The 25714-nt window shown below is 41.7% G+C and overlaps 1 long non-coding RNA gene across 1 annotated transcript in view; it reads right to left on the bottom strand.

Annotated features, from left to right (window-relative positions):
- Window positions 1-3237: 3237 nt before the first annotated feature.
- Window positions 3238-25714, bottom strand: part of LOC118023793 — a 25582-nt gene continuing 3105 nt past the window's right edge. The window contains exons 2-3 of the long non-coding RNA XR_004682895.1: window positions 5782-5816; window positions 3238-3299 (exon numbers count right to left, since the gene is read on the bottom strand). This is a non-coding gene — a long non-coding RNA (uncharacterized LOC118023793). The remainder of the gene's footprint in view (window positions 3300-5781; window positions 5817-25714) is intronic.

Below are 25714 nucleotides of genomic sequence, written 5' to 3'. Positions count from 1 at the left end.
TCTTTGTCTTCCTGCCTAGAGGGAATGCGCTCTGAGCTTTCCTACATACTTGGGAGGATGGGGGAGACACATTAGTTTGTTGTGGGTGTGCAGAACTAGAGGAATTCCTTAAAGCTTGGGGTGGGAAGCGGGTAGTGAAAGGCCGGTGCTTGCTTCTTTTGTTTGGTTTTTATTGTGCATGACTAAATGTATTAGACATGTTGGATCAGAGAATATGCATCCGTGAATCACAGTGCTGTGGAATTTGTATGTGTTTTGCCTACTAATATCAGTTGCCCTTTCCTGCTACAAAAGGCCTCCCTACGAACATGATATCTGAATTACTTTAATAAAATTAGGGACAGGGCATGCTATGTTGAGCCTTCGTAAGAGACGAGAGATCCTTCCCAAAGCCTTTCTCTATAACGATTTTCTGTGATTTGTGTTTTCTTCAAACACAAAATAGAAAGAGATAGGGAAATAGGAACCACAGCACGGGGGTGGGGGGTGGTTGATGAACATAGTAGGTTTTAGAAATGACTCTTTATAGCCTACAACAAACTACAAGTAAAAGTACACTTTTGAATTTAATCTTTTCAACAAAAATGCATTGAACCTCTACTATGTAAAAGGGGGTTGGTTTGGCTAGGTCATGCTCCATATGGTCTCTGGAAAGCTATTGATTCAAAGGACAGGCCATTCTTTAAATACTATTTGGGTTGGTTTTTATTCTTCTGTGGATGGATTTGTAATAAAGTATTGCACTGGGCTACAGCTAGACACCAGGGGGAGAAATCTGAACGGCGCATGGTCTTTCATCAGCTTTATTGTCATTCCTTGGGAGAAGAAAAATGAGATTTCCTTAATCACAGAAGTATGGCAAATTTCTTTCTTCAAGTCTCAAAATGTTTTTCAGTGAAGATTTTCCATTGAGAGAGATTATTATTTAGGGGGAAATCCTTGAAAACATCTCTGCTCCATGTTTGAAAAATCCCTCTCCAAGAGGATTACTTCTAGCTTTATGGTTGTGTCGCAAAGCCAGGTGCTTTGTGTTTAAAACAAAGGTAAAGGTGGTGCACGGGAAGGAGCCTCAGCCAGAGAGGGAGGCGTTCACCTGTGTCCCGACCGTCCTTTTACCATGTGACCCTGAGCAAGTCATTTTCTTTCTCTATGCCTTCGTTTGCCCATTCACAAAAGGAGGGCTCTGGGCTAGACTATCGTTAAGGCCCCACAGCTCAAAGAAATATTGAGATTAAATTTGTTCCTGCCTGCCTGCCAGATAGCATTCTGAGCAAACATATTTGTTCCATTGAATGGCTGTGTTTCCCCATACACATAACTGAAGATATTTTATACTTGAAGTTACAATTTCATCACTTACCTACCCCGTATCATTTAAGGTCTCCTCATTCTGCTTTGAAGTTCAAAGAAAGAGAAGACTCTGTATAATGAGAATGGCCCCTTTGAAATGCTTCCTTCGCAGCTGCAGGCTCTGTGGATCTTGCACTGTACGAAGGCTATTGTAATGCAGATGTGTTCCAAAGTGCGTCTGTAGCGAGAACATTTCCATGGGTCTTTACTATATTTCTTCTATTATTCATAGAACACAATGTAAATGAAGCCATAAATTTTACCCCCCACACTAGATGGAGAAAGAAGATAATGGAAATTGTGAATTATGAATGAATCACTGTTATTGTAATTCCTTAAGGATTCTGATGGAGATGATTAAATTCAGGCAAAGACACAGATTCTAAACTTTTATGCCTGAGTCCTCAGTAATGCCGCCTGGAAGTTTACAAGGAATGAAATAGAGATGGTCTTGGTTTTGCACTTACCTGCCAAATTATCTCACAGAGAATCTACCTGGGCCTGGACAGATCACCTTATTAAAGATGAAGAATTTATTCCTGGGGGTGGGGAGGATTGCAAAATACATGTGTCTTCCAACCATTCAGACACTAGTGCTTAGGATCCTAAATACAAAACAGTTGAAGCCTTCAACACCAAGTTCCTGGAATTTATTCTTCCCTTTTAGAAAACTGGAGGGAGGAAGCACAAAGAAATTAGGAGCCACTATCCTCCTGAAAAAGATGATCTGGCAGTCTACTAAAGTCAAGGATACAGATATCTTATTTTTTCCCCCTTCTAGATTTGTTTTGCCAACCAGCATTCTGGTCAACAGTTCTTCTCTCAGCCATGGTATGCAGTTCTTCTGAACCATGACGGTGGTCCATGAGATTCAGAAGCTGTTCTGGTTTTGACAATGATGGGAAGTGATTAGAAGTACTTCACTGATGTGAGACAAAGCCTCTGGAAAATTTCAACCTTAATCCACTTCATCTTGTGCCAGGCTTTTAGAAGGCTAGAGCCACCAAAATGAGATTTGAGATGATATTGAACAGTTCAAGTGTCATTCCAGAAAGAGCTCTCTTTTGCAGAACCCTAAGGTTGACATTTTTATATTACCAAACATGCATGAACGGGTACAGATATAGGTATGTGCGGATTTCTTTTCAGTAGCTGCTCTCTGCTCTCAAACACAAAAGAGTCAAAAATTTAGAATATATGTGATTCTGTAGGGTGTAGAAAGTGCCAGTGGAGGTTCTCCGTTAAAGGTGCTAATATTCACCAAATATAGTAGATACAGGATGAGCTAGAAGTTCTCGCACAGCCAAAATCCCTTCCCCGATCCTCAATATCCTTATCTGCAAAATGAAAAATTTGAATAAGATGATCTCTAAGGTAATATCCAGCTCTAACTTGCTCAGTTCTTGAGTAGAAAGCAAAATGAGATGCAAATGTTCTGTCTTTAAGGGGGTTGGGTTATGAGATATTCTAGAAGCTAGGACCCCATCCTCTGTCCTGGGACTTCAGCATGTCCTCAAGGTCTAGAAGGGGGGTTATCTACCTAGAGCTAAGTTTCAGGGGCCCAAACAAGGGCACTGCAGCTACTAGCCAAGAAAAGCCTTTGCCAGTTGCCAAAGGTAAGGACAACTATGGGCTTAGGATGCTAATTCCCACAGCAAGTGGGTGCTGGGATCCATGGTGCTCACTCAAATAGGAGCTCACGTAGAGGCCAGGCAATGTGTAAGAGAAACGTCTGTGTGGTCCATATAGGTGTTTCAAATCTGCTGCCTTCAGCCCAGGACTCATCCATGTCTCCTCTTTTTTGTGGGCCCTCCTGACAACTTCAGGATGTTGATCAGCATTCAGTCAGGGAAGCAGAATTTAGGCCACACTGAGGGCATGCACTGTGGAGAACCAGTTACAAAGTTGTTAGAAAGGCCAACGGGGTCATCGGGAAATGCTGTGGTAACCTGGAGAGTTGGGGAAACAAAGGGACAAAGGGAGGAAGTAGTGTTCACAGAGCCCAGAAGCTCCCCACAGGCCGGAACCAAGAGAAGTGATACAGCTGCCCTCAGAGATGCCACCGGAAGCAGAGACAAAAGAGGGAGAAATCTCTGACGTCTCCTTTCTCTCACCTTGGACACAAGGTCTGGGCCAGGCCACCATAGACAAACCTACCCAGAGGCCACGTGCACCAAAGAGCCTGGGAGTGGAGTCTATGGAGGCCAATGCCGAGATGCAAAGCAGAGCAGCAGAAGGGTGAGAACGGGGTCTCAGGGCAAGCAGGCAATGGCCCACACACCTTGGGACTCCGTTCTAGCATTAGAAGCCAGAAGTTTTCCTCTAACGCAGCTCAAACCCTTCTTGCTCCTCTGAGGCCTTAGGCTTTTGAAACTCAAATCCAAGAAGAGACATTGTTCTTCTGAATTTCTGCTAAGCCAGTAAAGATAGAGAGTCTGGTTGGTGGAATGCAGGGGTAGCAAGAGCTGGAGAGACAAGCAAGAAACCACAAACACGCGGCTAATACTTTAAAAATGTTAAACCATCGTGTGTTTTCCTCCATGGCCACTGTCGCTCTTCTAGGCCCACGGCCTGACGCCTGTTACAGCAGCCTCTTAACCAAGCATCCCATCATGGCCTCCCAGGAGTAAAATGGATTTTTTACATGTCCAAAAGTCCCATCAACTCTACTCACACAATGGTCATATTTAATGAATGTCAAAATGGACACATCAGTTATTTCTCATCAGACAGAGAATATTCTCCACCTGAGAATGTTAGTATCCCAGACACAGCCTGCATTAATTCTTCATCTGTTCCAATTTGATAACACCAGGAACCAAATGTCCACGACTCATTCCTCCAAACAACCCGGGTAGAAGTTTCTGGTCACCCTCACTTCTTACGGTGTTCGGTCATGTTTTCACTGTGCCCCCCACTTCTCCTTTAATGATGCGATTCACCGTTGTAATTACCCATTCAAAGTCTGTCTTTCCCTGCAATAATATATGCTCTCACTTTATAGGGACTGTGTTGGCATGATCACCAAAATGTCCCTAGTCCCACAGTGTCTGGCACACCACAGGCATTTCATAGATATTTGTGGAATGAATGGTTGAATGAATGAATAAAGCCAACTCCTAGGACCACCTTCAAGCATGCTAGAGAGATATTTTCCTCTTTGGAGAGACAAAGAAGGAAGTGCAAAAGACTTCATGGGTCTGAAAATTACCTGCCTGCTGGCCTGCCATGGTTACCAAATTCTCCAGACAGATTCATTTCTCAGGGTTCCCATACATAGCCCCCAAGTAGCTCCCGTCAAGGAGTTCTTCCTTAAGTGGCATATTAAGGCCATATCGAAGGAGCAAGTAGTTGAACATTCTGAGGTTACAGGAGCAGAGGGGATTTGGGCTTGGGAATAGCTACTTCAATTAAAATAATTCTTTTCAAGTACAATTTGCAAAATGTAATTTTTATGTCTGACTCTCCTCGAAAATCTTTCACCTTTTTATAACATTTCCATAATTACTTTTTGAGAGGAAAGTTTCCTTTTCCAAAAACTATGGCTTTCTATGACTCCTACCACAGCCCCCACAGTCATTAAACGAAGATGAAGCAATGAAAATAAAAGTTCTGGCACAGGCTATGACAAGAGTAAAACTCTGAAACCATCATGCTGAGTGAAGTAAGCCAGACACATCTTGCAGGAGTTGGGTTCCTAGAATAGACAAATTTAGAGAGAGCCAGAAAGAAGAACCTAAGTTACAAGGGAGCTGAATGGAGAGTTATTATCTAATAGACCCAGAGTTTCTGCTTGGGATGATTAAAAAAGTTCTGGAAACGGTTGCACAACATTGTGAATATACCAAATGCCACTGCCTTTCACCCTTGAATATGGTTCACATGGTTAGAACACTCACGCACATGCGCACACACAGCCACGACCCAACTGGATTAATCCCAGAAGTAAAGGAACGGTTTCATATTAGAAAAATCCATAAATGTAACTCACTTTAATAGACAAAAAGAGATAAAACATTTTTTAAGTCCTGCTACTGTCACTGACCCCAGAGTTATTTCCTATGCTAATGGTTCCCAGTCAAGTCTGCTTGAAATTTTTAACCCGGTTATAAAGTGAGTTGTCAACAGGACACCATTATAAAAATGGCACCAGATAAGGGTCATTTGTAGAGTCTTCTATTCTTCTCTTTTACATTTTTCTTCTGTTTGTCCAGGCAAATCAATTCAGTAAACATATGAACTGTCTTTTCAAATGTGATTTATGGGGCTATTGAAGTACTCATCACTGGAGGCTCTTTTTCTTTCCCTGGCCCCTCCTTCTCACTATTCCCCAAGACTTCAAATTGCAAATGTTTCAGACAAGTAAACTTTCTAATGTACAACGATTTCAATTTTGTTCCCATTGCACATAGTGTGGAGTTCCCCACTCACCTGTAAAGAGACTTCAGTAGAACAGTTCTCTTCAGCTTTGAAAGAGGAGAGATGGAAAAAGTAATAAAATCACAACCTGTATGAGTCTACAGAGGGATATTCACCAAATTCTGGAAAGCCAAGGTCAAGGGAACTCATGCTTTTATGTGACAAAGAAGGAGGCAAAGAACGCACAGGAATAAAATAGATTACTCAACATGCAGTGGTATAATGAATTTACAAACGTTGTTCAGACTCTATGTGTAAATACTGCCAAGGCTTCTGGTAAATTTGTAAATGACATCTTCATTCTGAATTCTTCAATAGATACTCAGTAATTATTAAGTATATATCATTTAAATTTAAGTAACTTAGAATGAATAATATTTTGAGAGACTGAGGTATTTGTGGGACATTCACCCCCTTCCAAAGAACTGCAATATTTAAGGAAGGCTATGTTAATTCATGGATCACACAGCAATAAGGGACAGCAACAGAAGGAAATCTATGGGTCACCTCCGGTTGCCAACTGGGAAAATCTACAAATCTGACCATGGTGCATCCAGGTCTTGGTAGCCTTGTCAAAGAGAGAATCCTATCCTGCCCTCATGTTCACTATGCCCTACTCCCACTGGCCTCGTCTCTGATTCTGAAAGGCCAGGCTCCTTCCTACCTGGGGCCTTTTGCACATGCTGTTCCTTCCACCCAGAATGATCTCCCTGAAGAACTCTGCATGTTGGCATGAACTATCTCTTTCACTGTCTACTTCAGTGGTTCTTCTTCTGGGTGGTTTCACTCCCTGCAAACTACTAGGTCCCTCTGTTTCATACCCTCTAAGCACACCTGTACCTGCTCTTAAGTAACCCTCATCACAAGTGGAATTAGCTTCTGTAATTAGTTTCTGTAATTAGGTCATATCTGTCTCCCCCACTAGACTCTAAGCTCCATGAGGGCAGAAATGATTGTGTATTTATCAGGATAGGCTACATATTTTGCAGGGCCCAGTGCAAAATGAAACCATGGGGCCTTTTGTTTGAAAGTTAGTAAGAACTTCAAGACAGCAACAATAGAACCTTGAGCCAAGTATGGAACCTTCCGAAGCCTGTGGTCTTGGGGGAATTCCATGAGTCACATGCCCATGAAGCTCTAACCTTTATCGTTCATCACTGTATCTCCAGCTCCCAGCACAGGGCTTGGTACATAGTAGGTGCCCCATCAATATGTGTTTATTTATGAGTAGACAGAGTGCAGGAACTCTCTGGCATCCTTTTTTTCCTTTGCCCACCCATTTCCCATCACTTCAAGCCAAGAAACATGGGTCCTGCTATGGTCACGCCTTGGCAACCAACTTTGCACAGCTTCCTTTAAAGGTTAGAAACTTCTCCAGCAGCCTCATCCAGAGCCCCTAAGATTAAGATTTCTCAGAAGTTACAGCTGAGAAATGTATTTTTATGTTTCCTTAAAGGAGACTCCAGTGCATCCTTCAGTGAACTGTTCTTGAAGAGAAGGGAAAAATCAATGCTTTCAGATAGCACTACCTTGCCCTGAATAATCCTGAAGCTGCCCATGACTTACTGTAGAGAGTATAATTGAAGTGAGGATAAACTGCACACCATTTCAAAGTCTACTAAATTGAAACCGTTCTTTTTGTTGACACATGCTTGGGAAGCTGTAGATAATGTGATTTAAAATAAATACACTGGCCCAGTATACTTATATAATTGAAATAAATATGGAATAGCCCATAGAGTCCACAGGCAGTTGGGTAAATTAACCCCTTGCATGCCGGGCGACAACTCATCTGCACAAGGAGAAGGACATGGCACTGAGTAAATTTTGGGGAGAAGAGGGCACACACCCTGAACTGAAATGGACACTTCCAAATGTTGAGTTTTCAGAGACTCGGCCTGAGTTTTGTGTGGGAAAAAAATCCTGCCAGGTGATGAATCCTCTCTTGATTCTTCCACAATTCTGTTGAGTCAATATTAAGGGCTCCTGGTACCCTAGGGTAATAGCTACAGTGGATTTTTTAAAAAAAGGAGAGGTGGGGGGCAAAGGATCAGTTTTTCTTCCTTGGATGGCTCCCAGGGAACAATAAAGAGCAAAACACCAATGGCTGCATTAAAATGCTTTCATCAGAGCCCTTTTGAGCAATCCTTGAATATGCAATTTCTCAATCAGGATGTACCTGATGACCCAGGGGGGCTGTGTGTCTAGAATTCAGAGGAGCAGAGCCACCATGAGTGACAGGCCAGGTCTGTTATAGGGTTTAGGTCATTGGTGATCACAGGAGCTGGTTAGCAGTATGTGAGGTCTATTGGCCTGTGTCTGATCCTGAAGTCAGCAGGCTCAGCCATTGCAAAAGGAAGATGGACATGATATGAGGAAGATAAGACCAGAATGGATCCAGAAGAACATTCTGCAACTGTGAGGAGGAACTAGAAGTGGTGTCTGGCTCTCATAGGAACCCACACTGTCTCTAGCCACCTCCCTGCCTACAACACCATTGGTAAGTGTGACCTCCTAGGGATCCGCACATGAGCCTGACTCAGGGTTCAGAGAAGCTGAGAGAAGAGCCAGTGCGAGGGAGGAAGCCATGGGCCCTGCTGCTGGTCCATGCCAACCATGTGACTGGCAGACCCAACATCCAGCATGAGTGCAATAGCACCTGACCGTGTGTTGCCTTCCTTCAAAACAAGGCGGCCCTTTCACTCCATCTTCCAAATCCCACACAGGCTTCTCTCAAGGCCAAGCCTAATCCAGGACCACGCGAGGAAAGGAATCCTGGGAAATGTAGCTCCAGCTTAGCCAAATGTGATACAAATCCCCAGGGGACAGTAATTAGCAGAACACCAAAAGCGTGTTTCATCAAAGCTCTTTTGACTAATCTTTGAATGCGTAACCTTTCAGTTAGGGTATACCCTAACCAAGACAGTGTGATTGGAATTAGACACAGCCCTAGATTTGGGTGGAACTGGGGTATGCACTCAGCAATGGTCTTAACTGAGGACCATTCCCCTCCCCTGGGGAGGGTGGCATTTAGCAATTCTGAAAACATTTTTGGGCATCACAAATAGAAGTGTGCTACAGGTATCTAGGATGTAGAGACCAGAGATGCTGCTGAACATCCCACAATGCTCAGGACAGCCACTTAAAACAAATAAATAGGCAGAACGAGATGTCAATAGTGCTGAGCCTGAGAAACCCAAACACAGAGGAAGGAGTACTTGAATGCCTATAGTCATTGTGGGTGCCAAGAGAAACAGAAGATTATTATATCATTTTAAAACCCCATACTAATTAAAAGTAAGGTGATCTCATTGTGAAAAGAAATGAGGTAGATCAGTATGTATTGGTACGGTTACTGACAGCTGGAAAAAAAAGCAAAGGGCACACCAAATAGCATTTATGGTATAACACCTTTTTGGTAATGGGCAATACTTACAATGCTATCTTATTTGAGTGCCCCCAGAAACAAGCCCTGAGACAAGGATGCAAGTTCAAGTTGTTTCTGGGAGATGATCTCAGGAAGCAGAGGTAGGAATTTGGGAAGTGAGAGAGGGGAGTGAAGGCAGCCAATATGGGATATGTTCCTGAATCAGTTACCACTGTGGGAAAATGAAGCGCACTCCTGTTGGAGACTCCGAAAGGCAGAGTAGGACACACACGTCAGAGTTAGTCCACCTGAAGGGTGAGGGAGCTGAGGTATCTATCCACCAATTCCCAACAGCTCCAGGGATGGGAGGGGGAGGCATTAATTCTCTAAGCTTCAATGTGCCACATGGGCTTCAGTGGCCAGTGAAAGTCTAAACTCAGAGCTCAGGCAAAGAAATGTGAATGCTGACAGCTGGGAGTCAGGTAGGTACGAAATGAAGGGGAAGGATGAGGGGACAAAGGTAGCATCTGCTGTGACTATAAAACAAATGTGTCTTAAGAACCACTGTCTTTATTATAGGGGTGACTATGGGTTGCCCTGGTGACTCAGTTCATCAAGTGTCCGACTCTTGATTTCAGCTCAGGTCATGAGCTCAGGGTCATGGGATCAAGCCCTGCACTGGGCTCCATGCTGCTTGAGACTTTTTTTTCTCCCTCCCCCTCTGAAGCTCCTCCCCCTGCTCTTGCTCTCTCTCTCTCTCTCTCTCCCTAAAATAAATAAATAAATAAAATCTTTTTTTAAAAAAGATCTTTTTGTTAGTTGCAATTCTTAACTTTTAGGATGTGTGACATGAACTAATACTGATTAATCATAAAGCTGATTGACTCATCAGAAAGCTCCTGCTCTTGTTGAGCACCTCTTTCTAGGTGTGTGGACGGGCATGGGTGGAAAGAAGGTGGGAGGGGAAAGATCATAAAGTCAATAGTGGTAAGTAAAAGAAATAGAACAGAGTTAGGTAGTGGAGAATGAACTCAGACTGAGGAGGTCCCTTGAGCTGGGTTGGACAGGAAAGAAGGTCACATGTGAGCTGTGGCCTGGATGATGAAAACCCTGCCATATTCTTTAGGGAGACTCAAAAACTCTAAAAAAAGTCAGGAAACCAGCTTGACTCATTGGAGGTGTGGCTGCACCTTAGAGATCAGGGGAGAGGGGGTAAAAGATGCAGCTGGAGGGGCACCTGGATGGCTCAGTTAAGCGTTGGACTCTTGATTTCAGCTCAGGTCATGATCTCAGGGTCATGGGATGGAGCCCAGCATCATCTGGGAGTCTGCTTAAGATTCTCTCTCCCTCTCCCTCTACCCCTCCCCACCCCACTGTCTTTCTCTCTCTCTCAAATAAATAAATAAATAAATAAATAAAATCTTAAAAAAAAAAAAAGATGAAGCTGGAGAGGTAGATGGGAGCCAGATGGCACAGAACCTTGTTGCATGGTTTTCTATCCCATGGGATCTCTAAGGATCCCATAGAGTTTATTACCAATGTTACGGCTGACATAGGATTTGTAAACAGGAGATTGATTCAAATGAATGTACATTTTTAATTTTTTTTTATTTTTTTAAGATTTATTTATTTAGTAGGGGGAGGGGCAGAGGCAGAGGGGAAGCAGACTCCCTACTGAGCACAGAGCCTGACATGGGGCTCGGTCTCCCTACCGGGAGATCATGACCTAACCCAAAACCAAGAGTCTGTTGCTCAACTGACTGAGCCACCCAGGCATCCCTCAAATGTTTAAAAACCACTCCTAGAGACAATGTAGAGAAGAGGCACAGGGTAGCAGCTGGAGGGGACAAGAAGGGAAACAGGGAGACCAGTTACAGATGGAAAACTGATCACGAAGGAGAGAGAAGGAACTTGCTCAAGGTCAGGTGGTGAGAAAACGACCACTCTGAATGAGCCCGCTTCTCTCCTTTCAGAGGAGAGCCTCCTGCTCTAGCTGGAGAGAGGATACCCACAGGAGCCCTCATCCGTGGCAAATAACCAGGCCCTCCCCCATGCCACATAGCCTCTGGACTGCCAACAAACATTCATTGTTGGATTTTAAAATGTTTTGCTAAATGCATCAAAAATAAAAGACTCATTTTACTCAAAGCAGCATTTACAGTCACTTTACAGCTGGTGGCTGCTAATTGTCATCTGTTAGGTTGGGCATCAGAACATGGCATCAGAAAGTCTGTCCATCTGTCCTGGGCTCTACCAGACTTCCTTATGCTTCCCATCCACAACCTGCCTTCTTACCATTCTCTCCAGAGCCAACCCCCATGTCTCTTGGCGCTTACGCCAACCCTCTCCAAGTGGAGAAAACAAATTCTTATTCATGAGGTTCCATTGGCTGGAGAAGTGGAAAGAGCCACATGAATTCAAAATAAGAGTCTCAATATGGGGGCCCTGGTATCAGTTGGTTCCTCACTGGCTGTGACCATCACACACCTCCGACCCTCTTTGTACAGAGCTTGTTAGAAAGAAATCATTACATGAAGAAAGAGATACTTGAACTCCCTCCCTGAGCCTCGTCTTCCCCTTTAGTCAAATTCTCATTTTAGTAACATGAGAATACAAAATATGCATGGGGAAAGATCAAGAAAGATATACATCAAGGGGTTAACAGTTTCTATCCCTGAGTGATAAGACTTTTTAAAATTCTTTTTGTTTATCTGTGTTTCAGAACATTTCTATTGGAAATAGGTATCATTTTTGCAAGAAGAAAGGAAAATCATCAAAGCATTATTTTGAAGTAAGGATAGTAAGTACCGTCTTGCCCACTCAAAGGGCTGGAGGAAGAAGAAAATGAATCACATCCGTGAACACGCTTCATGAACAAGGAAGCCCAGACACACGTAAAGAATGGTGGACGTCCTTGTTGATGAGCATGAACACCTGAGCTGCGACCCATGGAACTTCATCAAATACATTGTTCGTTTCTTCTCCCCTCTTCTTTTTCCTTTCTTTCTCCCCATTCTTCCTCCCTTTCTCTTTGCCGACGACTTGGCCAAAGAAAACAGAGTTTCCAAAGGTCTTGGTTGGCCCAGCTGGGATTCAAAGCTGAAGAACATCCAGGCAGAGAGGGCTCCCCGTTAAAATCTCAAATAATGGTCAATGTCTATGGGGTTTCTCTGCCTCCTCTGCCTGAGCCCCGCCTGTCTGAGAATCCAGCATCAGGATATTCATGAACACACCTAGGATCTACTCCAGTTTCTTAAAACCAAAAAAGTTTCATCCCACCTCTGCTATCACACCACCTTCTCACATCCTTCTTTCATTCAAGGATGCATTTGGGATTTTTTAAGGGTCTTCTCTATGCCAAACTCTATGCTGCGAGCTAGGTATCCCAAGATGGCAGGGTGGGTATGTTTCCTGTCCTCATGGGCCTGAGGTTCTGGCAAGGGAGAATAATATTAATCACTCACATGATTACTTAAGCTCATTAAATGATAGGAAAATAAAGTACAGGGTGCTACAAGAGGGTACATCCAGGGATTTTGACCTGATCTTGGAGTCTATGAAAGCCTCCTTGAAAACAATCATTGTGATCTGAGAAAGGAAGGGTAAGTCAGGAAAGGAAGGGAAGAATGTTCCAAGCAAAGAAAACAGGCCATTATGCATTCTTAACTCTAGAGAACAAACCAATGGTTACCAGAGGGGAGGTAGGTGGGGGGACGGGGGAAATAGGAGATGGGGATTAAGGAGTGTACTTGTGATGAGCATTGGGTGTTGTATGGAAGTGTAGAATCACTATATTGTACACCTGAAACTAATATTACACTGTATGTTAACTAACTGGAATTTAAATAAAAACTTATAAAAACAATAAAAATTAGGGGCACCTGGGTGGCTCATCATTAAGCATCTGCCTTCGGCTCAGGTCATGATCCCAGGGTCCTGGGATTGAGCCCCACATCGGGCTTCCTGCTCAGCAGGAGGCCTGCTTCTCCCTCTCCCGCTCCCCCTGCTTATGTTCCCTCTCTCACTATCTCTCTCTCTGTCAAATAAATAAGTAAAATCTTAAAAAAATAAAAAAAAAATAAAAATTAAAATGCATTTTGTACAACAAATTAAGATAATGCCAGGGTGAGAGAGAGGGCCAGGAGATTAGAGAAGTGGGCAGAGCCCCAGCATGCAGGCCTCAGGCCATGTGAGGGTCTTGGTCTTAATCAAACCACAGGGGAGGCCATGGAAGGCTTTCTAGCAGGAGGATGACATGTTTACATGTGTGGTGTGTGTGTGTGTGTGTGTGTGTGTGTGTGTGTGATGTCATGTGGCAAATTGCCAGTTGTCCCCCAAATCCTTCTTCCCTTCTTCCTGGGCACATTTCATCCAGTGAGAGCCTCCATACCCCAACCCGCTTCAGCCAGGTGTGGCATGAAAAAAGAAAGATTTGTCATACCATGTGAGCATCTTTCCTGTGGGCTGGAATGTGGATGGTGGATGTGGCAGTAACCCAGCATCAACCAAGTGGACAAGGATGACATTCTCGGTACTGGCAGAGCAAGAGGGGAAAGCTACCTGGGCCCAGGTGATCTCACAGCACAGACCCACTCACCCACTCTGGACTCCTGCACGAGAGAGAAACACAGGCGCCTGGGTGGCTCAGTCGGTTAAGTGTCCAACTCTTGATTTGGGCTCAGGTCATGATCTCAGAGTCATGGGATCAAGCCCTGCATCAGACTCCACACTCAGCATGGAGTCCCCTTCAGGATTCTCTCTCTCCCTCTACCCCTCCCCCTGTGCATGGGCACACATGCCCTCTCTCTCTCAAATAAATAATCTTTATTCAAATAAATAAATCTTTAAAAAAAGAAAGAGAAGCAAACTTAGATCTCGCTTGAGGCACTGTATTTTGGAGTCTTAGTTATAGTAGCTTAGCCTGTATCTTATTTAATCTGATGAATTTTAGGTAAAATTCTTTGGTTGTAAGCAACAGAAACTCACTCAGATTAATGTAAGCAAAAAAAAAAAAAAAGAAAGAAAAAGAAAGAAAGAAAAGAAAAGCAATTTACTGGAAGGCTATGGGTCAGGGCCCAGAATTACTGGAAAATCTAAAGACCCTGGCTTGGAAGCAAAAGTTCATGGATCGTGTCTTTTGGCATGGTCAACAGGATGAATAACTGCAGTCACTATCAATGTTTATCACATTATGCTCAAAACCCAAATTCCAGAGGACAGAGGATCTGCGTGCCTAGGATAGGTCACATGCCCACCCTTGGGCCAGATGAGTGGGCTGGAGGCAGTGGAGAGCACTAAGGCTATACCGAATGGAACTGGATGACCCCCCCCACACACACACACACAAAAATCATGGTGCTATAACCAAGAAAATAGGAATGAATGTCCACCCCAAAAGAGCAAGAGTGAATGAATATGGAGCAACCACTTAGGAGCTGGTTTGATTAAGACCAAGACCCTCACATGGCCTGAGGCCTGCATGCTGGGGCTCTGCCCACCTCTCTAATCTCCTTGTGGCTCTCTCTCACCCTGGCATTATTGATTGATGCTGTCTTCATGAAAGAGGACAGGAATTACGATACAAAGAAATACATAAATGCGAGATATACTTATGAGGTAGAATCAAAAGAACTTAATGAGTTTTTACTCAGATAATGTCTGGCTTATAACAGAAGTAACTCTTGAACTACAAAACTCCAAATTGAGATCACATTTAATTTAATTTAATTCACACTGAATTTCCAATTTGGGATCTGTTGGAGTAACTTGTATCAGATTAACCCTCTGGTATTCAACAAATATAAACTTTGAACAAAATACACACAAAAAAATTATTTGCATGAGATGACGTTCTTTATAGTTACTGAGGAAAATCTAAATACAGAGCAATATGAATAATATTAGGGAAATGAATAGTATAGGGAAAATGAGGGGTGTTGCAGGATATGGAAACTCTCTGGACTTTTCACTCAATTTTTTTCTGTAAACCTAAAACAGCTCAAAGAACATAATAAAATCTATTAATTTTTAAAAACCAATTTTTAATTAGCCCCATAGAAAAATTATGAATAGTAACATAGTTACCAATCTCTTGGGGAAAGGTGTTTAAAGAGGGCTAAGTATGCTTTACCAAGTTGTAATGATCTGCAAGAAAAAACAAAAACTCAGGCAGAAGATTTGAAAGAGATAAACCAATGGCCCATATAAACCCATGAAAAGGTGTTCATCATCATTAATCATTGGGATATGGCAAAACTGAGATCATAGAGAGATACCACTACATACCCACTACAATGGCTAAAGTTAAAAAGACAAACAGTATCGAGCATTAATGAGGATGTGGAGCAACTGGAACTCTCATACCTTGTTAGTGGGAGTGTAAAATGGTACAACCACTTTGGAAAACAGTTCCATTAAAAAATTAAGCGTATCTATCTACTCTAGGACCCACTCATTCTATTCCTGGGTATTTAACTTAGAATAATGGAAATGTACATCCACAAAAAGATTTGTACATTAATATCTGTGGCAGTTTTCTTTATAATAGCTCCAAACTAGAAATAACCCAACTGTCCCCCAGCAGATTAAGTGGATAATAACATTTTTGGGTATATCCAGCCAATGGAATGCTACTCAGAAATAAAATAGGCACACAACAACATGAATGAATCTCAAATATTAAGCTGAGTGAAAGAAGCAGATATGAGAGAGTCAGAGTCTATTTGTATAAATTCCTAAAACAAGGAAAACTGATTACAGAAAGCAGATTAGCAGCTGCCTGAGGCTGGAACAGAGACTGATCATCAAGGGGCATAAGACAGGGGCACATGGGTAGCTCAGTTCATTAAGTGTCAGCCACGCTCCCAGGGTTCTGGGATTGAGCCCCACATTGGGCTCCCTGCTCAGCGGGAAGCCTGCTTCTCCCTCTGCCTGCTGCTCCCCCTGCTTGTGCTCTCTCTCTCTGTCAAATAAATAAATAAAATCTTTATTAAAAAGGGGGGGCATAAGATAACTTTGTGATAGCGATAAAATGGTCTTTACCTTATTCGAGTAGTGGTCACACAGGTGTATACATCTGTCAAAATGCACCAAATTCTACACTTAAAATGAGTTCATCTTCTGATAGGTAAATTATTATTTTAAAATAATTTTTTTAAGATTTTATTTATTTATTTGACAGAGAGAGACACAGCGAGAGCGGGAATACAAGCAGGTGGAATGGGAGAGGGAGAAGCAGGCTTCCCGCAGAGCAGGGAGCCCAATGCGGGGCTTGATCCCAGGGCCCTGGGATCATGACCTGAGCTGAAGGCAGATGCTTAACAACTGAGCCACCCAGGCACCCCTAAAATAGTTTTTAAAAGAGTGTAAGCTTTCCAAATTACCAGAAGAAATACAACACACATACATACACAAACAGCAAACAAACAAAACACCGTAAAGCAAACTGTGGAAGAAGGAGGTGGAGGGAGAAGAGGAAGAAAGAAGGAAAAGAAAACAGGTGGTGACAAATGACAGAATTAAAAACAAAAAACATAACATAAAGTAAGGTCAAGCTAAGACATAGCTGTCTCCCCGGTAGTATAAATGGGATGGCCATATTTCAGGTAAACTTTAAGTTGAAAGATACTTGGGCTCACTGTAAGATGAATTCCTGGTGGGTTTAGCCAAAAACACAGAAAATTAACAGGACGGAGAATGGCCATAGAGACTGTGACTGGCTTCCCTTGGCTCCCAGAGACCCCAGTGGGGCTGCAGCTTCCAGTGATGCCGCCCATGAGCCTGAGACCCAGCCAGAACCAAGAAGCTCAACTTCTGCTGCTCCACATGGGACCTCGAGGAAGAATGTGCATAAACCATCGATGCACTTGATAGAAAATATTTACCGACATCCTAGGCTTCCCAACTCTTGAGCCAAACTCAGCCTTGGCAAAGCCGCACTCTAATACAGTAAAAAAAAAAAATTTTAAACTCAAGTTGGTGCCTGCCTAGGTGTCTATGAACAATATTCCTGGTCCAGCATCCCAGAAACTCCTCCACCCTGCAAAGTTAACTTCAGTTCTCCTAGCAGATGCTGTCAGTACCCTGCTCATACGTCAGTACCCTGCTCATATGTAACCCGTCAGCGCTCATCATTCCTGTACCTGCCAATGGTTTCCACTGCAAGCACCTGTGACTAGCTTTCTCTGGCTGCAGGAGAGGGTTTGGAGGGGTCAATACCCCAGGTCCTTCAGAGGTGGGTGCCACGCCATCTTCCAGAGGTCCCCAGTGAAACTGAGCAGTAACCTGCTAAATCCTTCCCTCATATTGGCTGTCTTCCCTCTTCTGTCTCATTTCCACATTCCCCTTCTGGTATCTTCTGGAATCACTTCCCAAAGAATCCCCACTCTAAGACAGCTATTTTTTTTTTTTTTTAAGATTCCCAGATTGGATCACCATGGAAATTCCAACTATCTGGGATGCAGAAGATGCATCTAAACCAAAATTCCTCAAAAGGATTGGAAGCAAAAGATGAAGACATTCCAGGTTAAAACAAACAAAACCTGACCATATGTGAGTGAGGCCACAAATAAAACTTCAACAAAGTCTCGACAGTGGAAACACCTCAGAGGGGAAGGTGGGTAAAGAGAGTTAGTGTTTCATGGGGATGCAGTTTCCATTGGGGAAGATGAGAATGTTCTGTAGATGGATGGTGGTGCTGGTTGCAGTGTGAACAATGTGAGTGTGTACAATGCCACCGAGTATACACTGAGAATTGTTAAAATGGTATATTTTGTACCTATTCTGCTGTAAACCTGTATATTTCACCACAGGGGGGAGAAACACCTCTGATAGCGTACTCTAATTACGAAGCAATAGAGCTAGAAATAAAGAAGAATGCACTTATTATTAAGAAGAATGCATAATAAATACACTGCACCTAAGAAAGTATTAAACCTCATCTTAAATAATTTGAGGATGAAAGAAGAAATCCAGATTAAAATTGTAGACCATCTGCAGTGACAAGAAGACATCAGAACCTATAGAATAAAACAAAAGCAACACTACAGGGGGAGAAAATCAAAGCTGAAAATATGTATATTATTAAACAAGAATGAATAAAAATAAGTTAGAAAAACTTCCAAAAGTTTTACTAAAAATAATCAAATAAGCCTAAGGAAAACAAAGATAAAGAGCCAGTCAATATAAAAGCAGAAGTTAGTGATTTAAAAACATAAAAAGTTATGACTAGTGAATAAATCCAAGAGCTGGCTTTTCAGGGGGAAAAATATAACAAAATGCATATACCATTAACTAATCTAATAGAGAAACAAGGGTGCCTGGGTGGCTCAGATCACGATCCCAGGGTCCTGGAATCGAGCCCCACATAAGGGCTCCCCACTGAGCAGGGAGCTTCTTCCTCTCCCTCTGCCTGCCGCTCCCCCTGCTTGTACTTGCTCTCTCTCTCAAATAAATAAAATCTTTTTTTAAAAAAGGAACAAGAAAGCAGAATAGGCACAAAATATCAAGGGATGAGGAGAAAAGAATAAAAGAGCTCATTCAAAGAATCAGAAAGAAGTCTTTAATTTCATGTGAAGTTGAAGACTGTGATAAATAGGTAATTTCCTAGGAAAACATCATCACAGCTGACCCAGGAAGAGGTAAGAGCCCAAATACACTAATTTTGTAGGGACTTATTAATTTATTGTAACCCTTTTACATCACAAATGTAAACACGTGTGGCTACACTTTTGCCCTTTTTTAGATACACTAATTTTAGAGGTAATTTAGAAAGGAATCAAAGAACTAACTAGCCACCCAAAATGTAGAAGACCCAGATGGTTTCACAAGGGAAAATTACCAAAACCTCACAGAACGGACAACATCTAATGTCACTTCAAAACTCTTCAGAGTCTTCAAAGATTATTTCCAACCTCCTTTTACAACACCAGCAAAACTTTGATACCAAAATAGGACAAAAATAGCGTAATAATAAAAAAAAAAATACAGAGTAAATCGCCCTTATGAATAGTAATGCAAAAATCTTGAATAAAATATCAGCACTTAGGATCTGGCAGCACACTAAAAGAATAATATACCAAGATTTAAAATGCAAAGATAGTCCAACGTTAGGGACTCACTACAGTCACATGTCAACGAAAGAAAATGATAAAATCATCTTCAAAGATACTGGTAAAGGTATTGGATAAAAAATAGCATGCAGTCTTGGTTGAAAAAAATAAACTCCTTATGAAAGTATAAGGAAATAGATACATCTTTAATATGATTTTTTAAACATATATATAAAGAAAAAGTCATCATCGTGTATAACAGTGAATTACCAAATCATTCCCACTCAAGTCTGGAATGAAATTAGATACCACAACAAAACTATTTAGCATTGTTCTGGATGCTTAGCAAGCCATGAAAATGTGGTAGTTAAAATTGGATAGGGGAAAGCAAAATAAGGATTATTTGTACGTTATGGGATTTTATACAGTACCTAAGAAACTCAAGAGGATCAACTAAAAAGCCATTAGGGGAAAAAAAAGAACTCAGACAAGTAGTATTTAAATTTTATATACAGATAACAATAGATTTCTCTATATAGATATCCCAATGAGAACCCATCATGGAAGGAAAAGTCTCATTTATAAATAGAAATTTTAAAAGATAAAATATTCAGGAATACACTTTAAAATGTAGGCATCCTTGTAAAATGTGCAGAATCCTTGTAAAAAGAAAACTTGAAGGTCTCCTGAGGAACACGAAACAAAACTCAAATGAACGGAAAGACAACCCTGTTCTTGGAAGGAAGGTTGAATATTGTTTGTAAAGATGTCCCTTCACCCTAAATCAACCCATAAATTTTATATAATCTCAATACCCTATCAATAGAGTATTTCTTGAATGAGTAAAGCTCTTTCTAGGTCACTAGAAAGATGCAGTAATTAAAATAATTCGGTGAAGGTATATAAAACCAACAGAAGAGAATGGTGAGTCTAGAAATAAATCTAAATACCTACAGAAATGTATTATGTGCCAAAGGTGGCATTTCAATCAGTGGAGAAAAAATAGAACCTTTTAAATAAAAGGTATAATGATAACTAGATAGCCATCTGGGGCGGGGGGGGAAGCCAGATTTCCCAATTCACATCTTACCCCAAAATAAATGATAAATAGATCAAACATTTAAGCATGAAAAATAAGTAAAAACAGTAAGAGAAACACAAGAGAATTTTTTTTGAATTTTGGAATAGAAAAGGCCACTTGAATCATGACATAAAACCCAAAGCCACAGAGAAAAATTTTACATTTTAAATCTATAATTTGACTCCTTAAAAAGGTAAGATGTCTGCACAATAAAACAGTCACCATAAACAAAGGAAACAAACAAACAAACAAACAAAAACTGGGAAAGAAGTATTTGGGACACATCTAGCAAAGGGCCAGTTTCATCTAAGAAGTTTTTTACAAGTTAATGAGAAAAGTTCAACAGCCCAATAAATAAATGGGCATGAAATATGCAATGTGGTTCACAAGGTTAGAAAAAATGCCCATTAAAAATATATTGAACATGGGCAAGATGGCAGAGGAGTAGGAGACCTGGATTTCATCTGGTCTCAGGAATTCAGCTGGATAGGGATCAAACCATTCTGAACACCTACAAACTCAACAGGAGATCGAAGAAAAGAAGAGCAACAACTCTCTCATCAGAAAAGCGACCACTTTCTGGAAGGTAGGACCTGCGGAGAAGTGAATCTGCGGCGATATTCGGAGGATAGACGGCGGGGGAGGGGCCTCTGTCGGCCGCTTCTGGCAAGTGATAGAACCACGGAGCACAAAATCGGAACTTTTAAAAGTCTGCTCCGCTGAGGGACGTCACTCTGGTGGCTAAGCGGGGGGTGGAACCCTCCGGGAGAGTGTGGTCTCAGGACCCTCGGGGTCACAGAAAGACCGGGGGTGCCTGAGTGTGGCAGGGCTCCCAGGTAACGGAGCAGGGAAGCCGGCTGCAGAGGCGGAGCCCAGGCGCGGGCTCTCAGCTCGGGGTGGCCATAAACCGTGATCCGCAGCACAGTCGGGCCCCTGCTCCTCCAGCAGGGACCCAACAAGCGGCAGATCCGGGGAGACTCACCTTCCTCCCCGGGGAGGAGCCACGCGGGAGTGCACCGCAGGGATCTGCTGGGTTTGGAGACTGCACGCGGGGTCGGGTGCCAGAGATAGAGGTGCGGTCGCGGGCCGGGTGAGCACGGAGTGCAGCCAGAGACCGCGGAGACGGGAGTGACTGGCGGCTTTTCTCTGGGGGCTCACTGAGGAGCGGGGCCCCGAGTTCTCGGCTCCTCCTGGGCGGAGATTGGGAGGCCGCCATTTTCACTCTCCGCCTCCAAAGCTGTAGGGAAAGCTTGCGGGGAACAAAAGCCCCGGAGAGCAAACCCGAGCAGATTACTTAGCCGGGAGGGGGCAAGGGCGGGGCGATTCCGCCTCCGGCAGAGACATTTGGAAACCACGGCAACAGGCCCCTCCCCAGAAGATCAGCGAGAACAGCCAGCCAAGACCAAGTTTACCGATCAATGAGAACAGCAGAACTCCAGCGCTAGGGGAATACTGCACATAGAATCCATGGCTTTTTTACCATGATCCTTTAGTCTTTCAAAGTTAATTTTTTTTTAACTGTTTTTTTTTTTTAATTTTTCTTTTTCCCTTTTTCAACCAACATCATATCAATCCCTTTTTTTAAAAAAACAATTTTATTTCTCATTTTTAGAGTCATATTCTATCCGTTCATAGTAGTTACCCGTATTTTTGGCATATATATATATAAGTTGTTCTCTCTTTAAAATTTTGAGATAGTTTCTTCTAACAGATTAAAATATACCCTAAATCTCTAGTATATGGTTTTTTCTACTCCCCTGCCTGATCACATTCTCTCCCTTTTTTTTTCTTTTTTAAATCCTCTTCTTTCTTTTTTCAAACAACTTCTTATCAATTCCTTTTATAAAATGTTTTATAATTTCCATCTTTATAGTCATATTCCATCCCTTCATCATATCAACCCTTATTTTTGTACATATATAAGTTTTTTTTTCTTTAAAATTTTGAGAGGCACTTTCTTCTAAAAGACCAAAATACACCCCAAATCTAGTGTGTGGCACTGATCTATATACCAGTCTGATCATATTTGATCACATTCTGGGTTTTTTTGTTGTTGTTCTGTTTTGTTTGTTTTTATCTTTATCTTTTTCTTTTTCTTTTTTTTCTTTTTCTTTTTTCTCTCTTTCCGTTTCTTTTTCCACTGCCTTCAGGTCTTTTCTAATTTGTTTAGAGTATATTTTCTAGGGACGTTGTTACTCTGCTAGCATTTTGTTCTCTCATCAATCTATTCTCCTCTGCACAAAATGACAAGACGGAAAAAATCACCTCAACAAAAAGAACAAGAGGTAGTACCGACTGCCAGGGACCTACTCAATACGGACATTAGTACGATGTCAGATCTAGAGTTCAGAATCATCACTTTAAAGATACTAGCTGGGCTTGAAAAAAATATGGAAGTTATTAGAGAAACCCTTTCTGGAGAAGTAAAAGAACTAAAATCTAACCAAGTAGAAATCAAAAATGCTATTAATGAGGTGCAATCAAAAATGGGGGCACTAACTGCTAGGATAAATGAGGCAGAGGAGAGAATCAGTAATATAGAAGACCAAATGATGGAAAATAAAGAAGCTGAGAAAAAGAGAGATAAACAACTACTGGATCACGAGGGCAGAATTCGAGAGATAAGCGATACCATAAGACAAAACAACATTAGAATAATTGGGATCCCAGAAGAAGAAAAAAGAGAGAGAGGGGCAGAAGGTATATTGGAGCAAATTATAGCAGAGAACTTCCCTAATTTGGGGAAGGAAACAGGAATGAAAATCCAGGAAGCACAGAGAACCCCTCTCAAAATCAATAAATAGGTCAACACCCCAACATCTAATACTAAAATTTACGAGTCTCATGGACAAAGAGAAATCCTGAAAGCAGCTTGGGAGAAGAGATATGTAACCTACAATGGTAGAAACATTAGATTGGCAACAGACCTATCCACAGAGACCTGGCAGGCCAGAAAGGACTGGCAGGATATATTCAGAACACTAAATGAGAAAAGTATGCAGCCAAGAATACTCTATTCAGCTAGGCTGACATTGAAAATTGAAGGAGAGCTAAAAAGCTTCCAGGACAAACAAAAACTAAAGGAATATGCAAACACAAAACCAGCCTTACAAGAAATCTTGAAAGGGGTCCTCTAAGTAAAGAGAGACCCTAAAAGCAACATAGACCAGAAAAGAACACAGACAATATACAGTAACAGTCACCTTACAGGCAATACAATGGTACTAAATTCCTATCTTTCAATAGTTACCCTGAATGTAAATGGGCTAAATGCCCCAATCAAAAGACACAGGCTATCAGACTGGATTAAAAAACAAGACCCATCGATATGCTGTCTGCAAGAGACTCATTTTAGAACCAAAGACACCCCCAGATTGAAAGTGAGGGGGTGGAAAACCATTTACCATGCTAATGGACACCAAAAGAAAGCTGGGGTGGCAATCCTTATATCAGACAAATTAGATTTCAAACCAAAGACTGTAATAAGAGATGAGGAAGGACATTATATCCTACTTAAAGGGTCTATCCAACAAGAAGATCTAACAATTGTAAATATCTATGCCCCTAACATGGGAGCAGCCAATTATATAAGGCAATTAATAACAAAAGCAAAGAAACACATCAACAACAATACAATAATAGTGGGGGACTTTAACACCCCCCTCACTGAAATGGACAGATCGTATAAGCAAAAGATCAACAAGGAAATAAAGACTTTAAATGACACACTGCACCAAATGGACTTCACAGACATATTCAGAACATTCCATCCCAAAGCAACGGAATACACATTCTTCTCTAGTCCCCATGGAACATTCTCCAGAATAGATCACATCCTAGGTCATAAATCAGGTCTCAACTGGTACCAAAAGATTGGGATCATTCCCTGCCTATTTTCAGACCACAATGCTTTGAAACTAGAACTCAATTACAAGAGGAAAGTGGGAAAGAACTCAAATACATGGAGGCTAAAGAGCATTCTACTGAAGAATGAATGGGTCAACCAGGAAATTAAAGAAGAATTAAAAAAATACATGGAAACCAATGAAAATGAAAACACAACTATTCAAAATCCTTGGGATGCAGCAAAGGTAGTTCTAAGAGGAAAGTATATAGCAATACAAGCCTTTCTCAAGAAGCAAGAAAGGTCTCCAGTACACAACCTAACCCTACACCTAAAGGAGCTGGAGAAAGAACAGCAAATAAAGCCTAAACCCAGCAGGAGAAGAGAAATCATAAAGATCAGAGCAGAAATCAATGAAATAGAAACCAAAAGAACAGTAGAACAGATCAATGAAACTAGGAGCTGGTTCTTTGAAAGAATTAACAAGATTGATAAACCCCTGGCCAGACTTATCAAAAAGAAAAGAGAAATGACCCAAATCAACAAAATCATGAATGAAAGAGGAGAGATCACAACCAACACCAAAGAAATACAAACAATTCTAAGAACATATTATGAGCAACTCTATGCCAGCAAATGAGAGAACCTGGAAGAAATGGATGCATTCCTAGAGATGTATCAACTACCAAAACTGAACCAGGAAGAAATAGAAAACCTGAACAGACCTATAACCACTAAGGAAATTGAAGCAGTCATCAAAAATCTCCCAACAAACAAAAGCCCAGGGCCAGATGGCTTCCCAGGGGAATTCTACCAAATATTGAAAGAAGAATTAATACCTATTCTTCTGAAACTGTTCCAAAAAATAGAAATGGAAGGAAAACTTCCAAACTCATTTTATGAGGCCACCATTACCTTGATCCCAAAGCCAAAGACCCCATCAAAAAGGAGAATTACAGACCAATATCCCTGATGAACATGGATGCAAAAATTCTCACCAAAATACTAGCCAATAGGATCCAACAGTACATTAAAAGGATTATTCAGCACGACCAAGTGGGATTTATCCCTGGGCTGCAAGGTTGGTTCAACATCCGCAAATCAATCAACGTGATACAATACATTAACAAAAGAAAGAACAAGAATCATATAATCCTCTCAATAGATGCAGAAAAAGCTTTTGACAAAGTACAGCATCCTTTCTTGATCAAAACTGTTCAGAGTATAGGCATAGAGGGTACATACCTCAATATCATAAAAGCCATCTATGAAAAACCTACAGCAAATATCATTCTCAATGGGGAAAAACTGAGAGCTTTCCCCCTAAGGTCAGGAATGCGGCAGGGATGTCCACTATCACCACTGCTATTCAACATAGTATTGGAAGTCCTAGCCACAGCAATCAGACAACAAAAAGAAATCAAAGGCATCCAGATTGGCAAAGAAGAAGTCAAACTCTCACTCTTTGCAGATGATATGATACTTTATGTGGAAAACCCCAAAAACTCCACCCCAAAACTGCTAGAACTCATACAGGAATTCAGTAAAGTGGCAGGGTATAAAATCAATGCACAGAAGTCAGTGGCATTCCTATACACCAACAA

The sequence above is a fragment of the Mirounga leonina genome, unplaced genomic scaffold, assembly GCF_011800145.1.
Source record: "Mirounga leonina isolate KUSES-001 unplaced genomic scaffold, KU_Mleo_1.0 Mir_180, whole genome shotgun sequence".
NCBI classification, from domain to species: Eukaryota; Metazoa; Chordata; class Mammalia; order Carnivora; family Phocidae; genus Mirounga; species Mirounga leonina.
The sequence above is the reverse complement of the archived record's forward strand: the minus strand, read 5'-3'. Positions and strand labels throughout refer to the sequence as shown.